The 10,438-nt window shown below is 46.6% G+C and overlaps 1 long non-coding RNA gene across 1 annotated transcript; it reads right to left on the bottom strand.

The window, feature by feature from the left end:
- Positions 1-701: 701 nt before the first annotated feature.
- LOC103553596 (uncharacterized) lies at positions 702-7,156 on the bottom strand. The gene is made up of 4 exons (XR_545497.2): positions 5,794-7,156; positions 5,572-5,683; positions 1,686-2,600; positions 702-864 (listed from the first exon to the last, which is right to left on the bottom strand). It is a non-coding gene; the product is annotated as an uncharacterized lncRNA (long non-coding RNA).
- Positions 7,157-10,438: the final 3,282 nt, after the last annotated feature.

Below are 10,438 nucleotides of genomic sequence, written 5' to 3' on the forward strand. Positions count from 1 at the left end.
TATATACCACCCACAGTTACTGAGAGAATGGAGATAAAGTGTGTGTGTTAGGTTAAAAAGTGCATTCATGTATTAATCAGTAACTCAACAACTGTAGTTTGCGGGGGTCTAGTGATGATGAGTAAGTAGTCCCTGACCTCAGGAAGCACCCAGCCACGTGGGGAAATGTAAGAGCAAATGTGTAATCTTGCTATGATGTGGCAAGTAAGATCACGATTATTTTATGGTACCTGCCAACACTCCAGTCTTTTTGTAGTTCCAAATGAAATGATTTGTTTTGTTTTGACAGTTAGTTAATGCACGTTTGGGTAGCTTCTGTTTTGTGTTTTGAAAGAGAAACACAATTTGGGGTATATATACATGTACATCCTGAATACCCATATCCTTGCTAGCCGTGAGGTTGGGAGGATTGGCCAATACCATCAGTCTTTTTTGGTTCAGGGAAATTATTTTGAATAACTGCTCATGAGCAGATTAGACAGATTTGTTTCCCACTAGTAAACAGTCGCTAATAGTCATTGAGTTTTCGCTGTGCATACTTTCTATTAAAAAGCAGTACAGCTGGGCATCAGAAGGATTCCACCGTTTATTAGCTGTGCAATGTGGGGCAAGTTATTTAACCGGTGTGAGCCTCAATGTCTCCTCTTGAAAGGGAGCAGAAATAGTACCTACCTCACAGTATCCAGTGAGGTGGCCCGACTCCACGGGAAGTGTTCAGCAATGGCAGTTGTCACCATTGGCTTCATGGAAAAAGCCTGGGCATGAGAGAGATTCCATGCTGGAAAGACCTTTGTGACCACTGCAGGGCTCTTCAGGGAGGCCAGTGGTATGAAATTTAAGAGAGAGGTTAGGTTCAATGCCAGCCTGTAAGGCAAAAATGGATGGAGTCAAATTACCCTTGAAAATCTCCTGCCCATCAAGTAGGGTCTATATGGTATCGTGTAGAGACCACTCAGGTTTGAGAGCCACTGACTCAGACCATAGCGGGGAATAAAAGGAATGTTTGTCTACAGCTGCCCAAGGGTTCAAACCATCCTGTCTCTAAGGGAGAGTGTCTCAACTGGGGGCAATTTTCCCCTCCCAGGGGACATTAGGCAATGTCTAGAGACATTTTTGGTTGTCATAACTAGAGTGAGGTATGCTGTTGGTATCTAGTAGGCAGAGGCCACTGCTACACATCCTAAGGATGCTGTTAAACATCGTACAACGCACAAGACAGTTCCCAGCAAAGAATTCTCCAGCCTAAAATGCCAACAGTGCTGAGACTGAGAGACCTGCCCTAAGGTGACTATGAAATCCACACTGAGGACTGAGAAATGGGCAGAGTTCGCCAAGATGTTTCTCCTTGTCATGAGGTTTTAATGAGATGCCACATGTAAGAGCCCTTAATACAGCACCTGGCACATAGTAGGCACTAAATAAATGTTTGCTGGGTTGGAAGTTAAGTCCTGCTTGATGAGGCCCCCCACATGCCCTCTGTTTTTGAGATGCAGTGGAGAAGAGCTCAGCCACTTGCTTCCTGTCTTTCCAGGCTGGCACTTCCCGTTTCCCCACACTGACCAGGGATGGCACTCGTGGCCACATCATCTGTGAGGTGGGAGATGCGAAGCCAGCAGTAAATGCAGGTGTGATTCGGCCGTATGGCTATTACCAAAACTTTCTAATTTGGATTCAAAATTACCCACCTCTCAGCTCTACGTGGAAGGTCTTCCCTGCAGCCGCACGATTTAAAAAAGGAGCTCTCACAAACACAAACTCCATTTTCCCCCTAAATAGGATTCCATGAATCTAAAGGAAAGAAGGGGGAGGGGAGTTGGCACTCACAACCTGGGAAACTCTCAAGGCCCACAAAGGCAAGAAAATTGCTTTTAAATGAAAGAAATATTTCCATTTCACTTCAACCCCTAATGTATCACATAACTTTAATATCATTCCTTGTCCAACTGAAATATTCGGATCCAAATAGTTCTTAAGTCATTTGGATTCTATTCAAATGTGAATTCATCTCTTTAATCATCCCTCCCCTTATTTTTAAAGTAAAGACTAATATTGAAAGCTAAGAGTCTATTTGTGGATTTTTTTTTTTTTACACTTTAAGACGTTTCTTTTTTTGAGGTCACTCTTGCTTTCTTCGCCATCGTTTCTTATTCATTGGTGTCTTGAAGATTGTAAACTTGTCTTTTTCTATTTCTTGTTTCCCTTCATTTCAATATTGTGGACAGCAAGCAGACTGAATAATGATGACTATGATTAAGATTCAGACTTAATAAGTCTTATGAAAGACCTTTTTATTCCAAGGAATGAGGATGTGTTGTTCCGGCAGCATATGGTGTCACAGTGACAGAGTCGAATGTAGGGTAACTGGATAGAGGAGAAATGGCATGTTCCAGCCATACTGACCCTGAGAGGGAGTCACACATATGGTATCCTATTCCAGGGAAGGGGGAAGTTTCCCCCCAAAGTGTGTTTCTGTGTCACCTCTGTCTTGGGAGCTTTCTTGAATTGAAATGCTGACTTGGTGTGTCTGTGTGAAAGAGAGCGAGGCATGTTATGCTCGGCTGTGCAGTGACTTCTTAATGTTCTCCATTTGCCTAGGACACCTGTGGAAGAGGAAAAGATCATACCAGGATCCAGGAATGGCAAATACACAGCTGGTCCGTCATTCTCCACGCCCCTGCCTGTGGCAGACATTACCAATCAATCATAGCACTCTTTTCCGAAAACCATGCCTACAGCCACTACCAATGGATTGCACCGGAGACATCCAAGCTAAAAAAGACTTTCTGCCTCTGCTAGGTAAAGAAGGATACACTGAGAAGAGCATTGGAATGTCGCCACCACCATATCCTTTTCCGGAAACCTCTTCAGGACTCCAAATCCCATTTGCCCAAGGGTTTGGAAGAGAGGAGCGAGAAGTTGGCTTTGCTTTCTAGAAGCAATGTGGTTTGAAAACTTGTCTGTCTCTGAATATGTTGGAAACGAACACATTGAATGAATTCTCCCTCTTTCTTAATAGAACCCGAATCCATAGCTTTTAAGCAAGGTGCAGATCTGTTTTTATTTATTTGCAATTTTCCTTTTGAAACCATATAAAATCTACTGCCCCTCCCCCCAAAAAAACTCCTACAACTACTGCTTTTTTTCTTGAATTCCCAGTTATTACTACAGGGATTTTTTTTTATAAGTTCTCAATGCTGCTTTATCCGTGAGGCCTCAGTCTAAGGTGAAGTTTTGGAAACGATCTAGAACCCAAATTAACTCTACCATTTTATAACTTGCCCAGTCAGACGCAAAAAAAAAAAAAAAAGTCCATGATTTTCAAGTACTTTCTACACTTGAGACTAAAAACAGCAATTAAATTTTTTTTTTCTTTAAGCAAATGCAATTCTCTGGATATTTACTGTAAGAGGATTTTAGTCATTGGAGACATTTTAAAAAAAGATCTCAAGCGAGAATCTTTCTTCGCATTTTTTTCAAAAGGATATTTACTCTGGAAAATGCTACATTTAGAAAAGTTGTGCCTTCAATGACAACTGGCCCGCTAAGTTTTACTGTTTTTTTGAGGGGGAGGGTGGGGCGGAGGAGGTTGGAGACTGCGTGAAGGCAGCTCTGTTCACCCACCAGCCAAGCAGGATTTTGGAGCTCATTTTCATCCGTTTATTTTCATTTATTCGTTCATTTATTCAATCAATCAACAAACGCATATTGAGGGTCTGCCATATACAGAGCACTGTGCTAGACGAAGAGATTATAGCCATGAATAAAACATTTTCTTCAACCCCACACCCGTCTCAACTGGGTACTGCCAGAGAATGACACCCGGAGGTCCCAAAGGAATTGTTCTGGTGATGTTGCCTCCAGGGGTCACTGGGCAGTGTCTGGAGACATTTTTGGTTGTCACAACTGGGAGATGGTGCTACTGGCATTTAGTGGGAGGAGGCCAGGGATGCTGCTAAACACCCTACAATGCACAGGACAGCCCCCACTGCAAAGAATTACCCGGCCCCAAATGTCAACAGTCCAGAGGTTGAGAAACTCTGCCCCAAGGCATACGAGATTCGCAAGGAACTGACTTCTGATTAATGGCTCTGGTTAAGGACCCTCCTTAGGAGAAACGAGAAAACAGTAGTTCAACTGGTTTTCTGCCGAACTTTCTTCTCTCATGGAACCCTGATTGAGAAAGGTCGGCACCATTGTTCTCAGGGAGGGGTTCACGGACCAGCAGCACCAATATGACCCGGGACCTTGTTAGAGATGCAGAGTCTCAGGCCCCACCCCACACCTAGGAATCGGAATCTGCATTTTAACACCATCTTGCGTGATTCCTGCACACATGACAGTTTGAGAAGCATTGTTTTAATCAGACATGGAGCAGAAGTTCTGTGACAATTTTGATAAGTGCTGCTGCTCTGGACTGAATGTTTGTATCCCCCCCCAGTTCTGAAATCCTAACCCCCAATGTGAGGGCATTAGGAGGTGGGCCATTGGGACTTAGCTAGGTGATGAGGGCCGAGCTCCCTCACTGCTTCCCCCATGTGAGGACACTGCAAGGAGATGGCCCTAGGAACCAGGAAGCAGGTCCTCCCTAGACACTGAACCTGCCTTGATCTTGGACTTCTCGGCCTCCAGAACCGTGAAAAATAAATGCATGTTGTGTAAGCCACCCAGTCTATATACGGTGTTTTTGTTATAGCAGCCTGAATGGACTAAGACAGCTACAAAGGAATCCAGTCCGAGGGGTGAGGGAGGGCTTACACGAAAGATCAGCCTGTAAGCTGAGTGCTGGGTGTGGTGCAGGAGTCAGCCAAGAGAAAAGAGTTCCTGGCAGGGGAACAGCCTGAGCAAAGGCTCAGAGGCAAGAGGGAACTTAGTCAACCAGAGGATTTGGAAGAAGATGCTGTGTGTGTAGAGCCCAGTGGGTGAAGGGTAATCGGGGATGAGAGTGGCGAGGTGAGCAGGACGTGTGGGACTTCACTCCAGGAGCAAGGGGGGATAGCCCGCTGGGCTTAGTCACACGCCTTTGTCTGCTGCAGCACAGGTAGGGAGGGCATCCATGGCCACAGGACAGGGTGAGGCTGACTCCTCAGCCCTTTAACACGGTGTCCTAAGCAGCTGAGCGAACTGGTCCGACCAGGGTCGGCATCCCATGAATGATAATTGTCCCAGGTGCTCCACGTCTGCCTCGAGACAGAGCGAGAACAATGTGGAGCGAGAACAAACTGCTTCCCGACCCCCATGACTTAGGGCTGTAGAGCCATGATGTACAGATATATTTTTGTACAGATTTTGTAGTTTATGACACATTCTGGCAACGTTTAGATGCGATTTCAATGAGCCAGAATGTAGTACTGTAAACCTAAAACTGGATACCCCTTAAAGCTGTTCGAATCTGGCAGGAGACCTGCTCCCAATTACCAGCACGGTTTCCAACTGCACGGTTCCCGTCCTCAAAGCATTGAAAACAAAATCCATTTTTAATGAGGGACTACTCACACTTCACATTCTATTAATGTCCCCTTGGGGCTTCCAACCTCCAGCATATCTTATACGCAAGAAACGACCCCCACTCACTGATTGCCAGGGCAAGGGGTATCCTGGGGGTTTCGTTGCCAGTGCAAATATGGCGACCCAATGAATGGCAATGAAGTCGTTCAGTTCTTGTCCTCCGTGACTCGCGGCTGGCCTGTCGGGCAGGGTGGGGAATCAGGATTGAGAGAAGTCATTTTATCACATAGACAGTATACACTTGGCCGCCTGTCTCCCCATCCCTAGCATATTACTAATCTTACAAACCATTCATGATCCACTCGGTAACTGGCAAACGTGAACTTGGCCAACGTCAAAGCCCAATGATGCGATCCAAGTTAGAAGAAGTGGGAGAAAGAGAGAAAGTACAAAGATGAGCCAGACGGTTTTCCAACCTGTAAGAACATGTTGTATTTACCAGGCCGGGTACGAAAGCCAGCTCTGCTCCTGTTGTGTGTCTCCCGTTCCGGGCCTGGGCTGTGTTTGGTGCTAACAGGTCAGCGCTCCCCTCACTTCCATCCGATGATTGGCGTATTGTTTAGAGACCAAGAGGGATGATCTTGTGCTCTGGAGGAAGTTGGCAAGAAAGTTCAATTCTATAAAAAGAAACGCGCGGTCAGGATACGGTTTCCTATTCTGAGTCAAGGCAGAGAAGAGAGTCAGAAATTCCAACCCAGAGGGTCAGGACGGGTTCCAGGACCTCTTGAATCGCATCTGAAACTTGTTCCCTGTGCTCCTTTCTCCTCCCTGTTCTTACAACTGGCCAACTGGGATTACACAACGCGCACTAATTTTATTCTGCATGTGGCTGTTTCTTATTAGGAGCCTGTACCTTATTTTTTCCTGTGCCATGTCAGCCCTCCCGATTCAGGTGAGTAATTCCATTTCTTAACAGGGGGATTCTGTTCACACTCCAGGCTGGAGTCAAGAAAAAAAATGTGCACTCAAACTTTTTCCTAAGGTGTGAATCTTTATATTTTTAACCCTATAGTCTTCCTTTCCCCATCCGGAGTCTTCACTTCCCCCTTCTGAAGAGCTCTAACCCAAGAAGAACTGATGGAGAAGTGAGTCAATCCACGGAGTGTTTTTGGTCATCCAGTACCCAACAACTGGTCCTCGAGGCTTTTGTTCTCTCCCCCACTGGATAGGTGCATTTTCTTTTTGAACTGAATTCACCAGATGTTTTGGCGGTGCATAAACCTGGCTTTCTTTTCTTCCAAGTAGATGAGTTAAGATCCAGATCTCAGCACGTTGCCTCAGCTTCTCCGACCGAGTACTTCATGCTTCTTGAGAATAATATAAAGATGGAGTTCGGTTTTCTTTAGGCCTTGGGACGATCGGATCCAGGTGTTGGCATTTTCTGGCCTTCGAATGTTTCTAGGGAAACCCCAGATTCATGAGTACGAGTGGATGTCCCCCTCTGTTACCTTTCTCCATCACTTTTCTTTTGCTGGCCACGTATCAGAAACTGTAAAACACGCACCCCCACACTCCTGCGTAGGGCGAAACACAGGAGTGGCACACACGTAATTCAACCACATCTGGAGAGAAACGGCTATGCAATTCCCCTTTGGTCTTTGCAGCACCAGGCCCCCCGAGCCAAAAGCGAAACAGGACTCCTGCAGGAGCCTCCCAGCCTCCCTTTGCCTCATGCCCTGCTTTGCTTAGAACAAGCCCGAGCATGCCATGCCACCTCGCCAGGCCTTGCCAAAATCCAAGGATGGCACAGAGCGCACATTAAACAGATGGAATGCAACATACATGTAAAGAAATAAGAGCTCTGCCAGGAAAGTTGGCGGCAGCTCTGGAATGCTTTAAGCAGTGTGTGTGTGGGTAGAAAGAGTGAGCCCAGAGTCGGCGAGGCTGCTTCATTCTCAAGAGCTGTTTCTTTTACAGCCATGACCTGTTCTGCCAGTCAAAATAAATACGGTGTTAAATGCCCCCTTTTATGGCTCCTGATACCTTGGCAATGCAGTTTGAAATATGACCTGTTCTCATTGGAAAAATGTCCTTTTAACCGTGGAAAGGATGTGCCCCTTCTGGGCAGCAAGTAGGAGGGTCATGGATGGCAGAGCCTTCTGAACACAGACATACTCAGGAAGTAGGAGCGGGGATGGCCATCGAGTCAACACGGCTTGTTTAGAAGTCATCGCTTTTAGAAGGATCATCGCCGACACAGAGCGATGCCTTGGGAGCACGCGGCTCACTTTCAAGGCTTTCTATCACTTTTTGGCTTCCGCAAGGAACAATAAAGCGGCAGCCCAGAACGGCTGGCTATTTCACAGGCGCCTTGAGACAGCCAGGCCTCTCCTTCAGAAGGAAAGAGGCCTGCTAACCAGGAACGGCCACAGGTTCAACCCACTCAGGCCATTTAGCTTTGTGGGCTCCCCACGGCCACAGGCCACTCCATAACCACATCAGCATCTTGCCACGTGGGTGAGAAGCTGGATGGGTTTGCCCCAAAGAATCATCGTAGCGGCCATTCATCAAGCATCTTCTGCATACCAGGCACATTAGAAGTATCTTCTGAATCATCCCATTATCTCATGGGGTAGGTGTATTACTACTCCTATTTTATATGTGAAGAAACTGAAGTTCAGAGAGGCTGAGTCACTTGTCCAAGATTGCACAGCTATTAAAAGGGAAGCTAGGAATTTGAACTCAAGTCTGTTTGCTCTTAACAATCAGGCTGAAAGGGCTCCATGCTGGCTTCTACCAAAACAGCTTAAGGCAGGAAACTTGCAGAATGATCTCCTTCATCCTCAAAACTGCCCAGTGGAGGCAAGTTGTTGGGTTCCCCACTGGAGGTGCCAAAGGATGTGTTGGTTTCTGGAGTGGCTATAACAAATCATCAAAACCCAGGGGACTTAAAACAACAGAATCTACTCTCACATAATTCTGGAGGCCGGAAGCTGAAATCAAGGTGTTGGCAGGGCCCTGCTCCCTCGAGGATCCTTCCTTGTCTCTTCCAGCCTCTGGTGGCTGCTGGCTTCCAGTCTCCGCCCCTGTCTTCACACGGCCATCTCCTCTGTGTGTGCATCTCTCTTCTCTTCTGAGGACACTTGTGTTGGACTCAGGACCCCCTCGACTCCAGAATGATCTCATCCCAAGATCCTTGACTTAATTACAGCTGCAAGGATCCTTTTTCCAATAAGGTCACATTCCCAGGTTCCAAAGATTTGCCTCTCAATGTTTTGGTGGGGAGAGGGGCATTTCCCAGCCTACCACATAGGGAGATGATGACAATATTTCTCCAATAAGAGTCTTTTCAATTTTGTAGGTCAGCAGGGTTTATTACAAAATTTTAAAATACTTTTGGCATCCCATATCCTCTTTTTAAAACCACAAGTATGATAACAGCCAACAGTTACTGAACTCTCATCCAATTCTGCCACTTGGTAAGTGTCACTTAGTCCTCACAGATACTCTGTGACGTGGACACTGTTGTCTCTCCTTGCCGAGAGGGGTAGAAGAATAAAACTATGAGGGGTTAGGAGGCTCATGCAAGATCTCACAGCCAGGAACCGGTGAGGGAAGGGCTGGAACTCCAATCTGTCTCTCTGGTGTCTGAGTTCTTAGGCACGATGCAAAACTGCCTTTTCTTGGAAATTTAGGACTTGGTGGGGAGGCCGTGGTTTGGAAGGAGGAGGAGGTATGGGGCAATGGGACAATTTATGCCATGTTAAGCCAAGAATTACTCTTGGGCAGAACATCCAGAAAGGCTGAAAACCAGGCATTTTGATTGGGAAGGCGATCCATGAGTGGGTTTCTTTTTTTTTTTTTTTTTTTTAAGATTTTATTTTTTCCTTTTTCTCCCCAACGCCCCCCGGTACATAGTTGTGTATTCTTCGTTGTGGGTTCTTCTAGTTGTGGCATGTGGGACGCTGCCTCAGCGTGTTCTGATGAGCAGTGCCATGTCTGCTCCCAGGATTCGAACCAACGACACACTGGGCCGCCTGCAGCGGAGCGCGCGAACTTAACCACTCGGCCACGGGGCCAGCCCCTATGAGTGGGTTTCTTGATAAGCTCGAGGCCCACGGTCTTTTCTCTCTCATGGCTGAAGTCGGAGTCTTCCTGCGGAAAAATGGGAAGTTGGAGGCAAATGAAAACCTGCCCATTTTTATTGTCTTCCAGGTTCCGGCTCAGTCACGTCTGCCAATGGTTAGATTCTCGTGGCAGGGAAATGCTCACTTCTGTTGTGCAACCATCGGACCCAGGAGACTGGCAAGATCATGGAAGCCAGATCAGAGCTGCTTGTTTGAGGACGGCTGTGAAACAGCAAAGGACTTCTTTTCCTGTTGTCTGGTGACCACATCCACCAATTCCGGCTCCCTGGTGGACTGGGTCCCATTTCTGTCTCAGTCAGAGCTGCTGATGGCTAAGTGTTTTGCAGGCCTTGTCTCATTTGAGCTTTTCAACAACCCTGTGAACCCACATCAATAACGACCTGATCTGATGCTCAGGGAGGTCAAATCATCTGCCCGGATATGCCAACCGGCAAATGCTAGGATCCCTCCAGGGTGCCTGAGTCCAGAGTCGGAGATCTTAGCTGCTGCAATACTCTCTCTCCAAACCCAGATACCAAGAATCCCCACTACCTCGATTAAAGGAACTATAGATCGGGGAAAGAGAAACTCCACTCATTCATTCATTCACACATTCATTCACCTATCTGCACCAAGTGCCGGGAAAGCCAAGAAGGAAGTCCCTTCACTCATAGGTGTGCACTTGGGTCTCTGTGCGCCAGGCACCTTGCTAGACTTGGAACAGGAAGTCAGAAGCTCAGCCTTAAAGAGATAGAGAAGATAGGAAAGTGTATCAATTAATCTAGGACAATATGGTAAATGCTATTATAGAGATATTGGCAGGAGAGATCAAGAGATAAGAGGGAGTCAGGGAAGGCTTCCTGGAG

The sequence above is a fragment of the Equus przewalskii genome, chromosome 7 (assembly GCF_037783145.1).
Source record: "Equus przewalskii isolate Varuska chromosome 7, EquPr2, whole genome shotgun sequence".
NCBI classification, from domain to species: domain Eukaryota; kingdom Metazoa; phylum Chordata; class Mammalia; order Perissodactyla; family Equidae; genus Equus; species Equus przewalskii.